Source organism: Telopea speciosissima, chromosome 7, assembly GCF_018873765.1.
Source record: "Telopea speciosissima isolate NSW1024214 ecotype Mountain lineage chromosome 7, Tspe_v1, whole genome shotgun sequence".
Taxonomy (NCBI): Eukaryota; Viridiplantae; Streptophyta; class Magnoliopsida; order Proteales; family Proteaceae; genus Telopea; species Telopea speciosissima.
This window is the reverse complement of record NC_057922.1, coordinates 26,352,297-26,352,602: the sequence shown is the minus strand read 5'-3', so window position 1 is coordinate 26,352,602 and position 306 is coordinate 26,352,297.

Here is a 306-nt window from a genome sequence, read left to right as displayed (position 1 = left end):
AGACAACACAGATCTTCTACGGCGCGCTGCCCTGTCTAGCCTGTGCTGCGCAGACACAAGGTGGCGCACATTGACCGCCTTACCCCTGCTCAGTCAATGCATGCCGCCTTGTGTCTGCGCAGCACGGCAGGACGGGCAGCCCGCGCCGTAGAAGATCTGGATCTGTCTTCAGAAGGCCAGGAATGAGCACTAGCTCATATGTTCAGGTCATAGCTCGGCTGTCACCATAATATCATGCCTGTATCAATTATTCTTCACATGCATAAACTAGAGAGAATAGACAAGCCAAAATCTACGCAACAAATT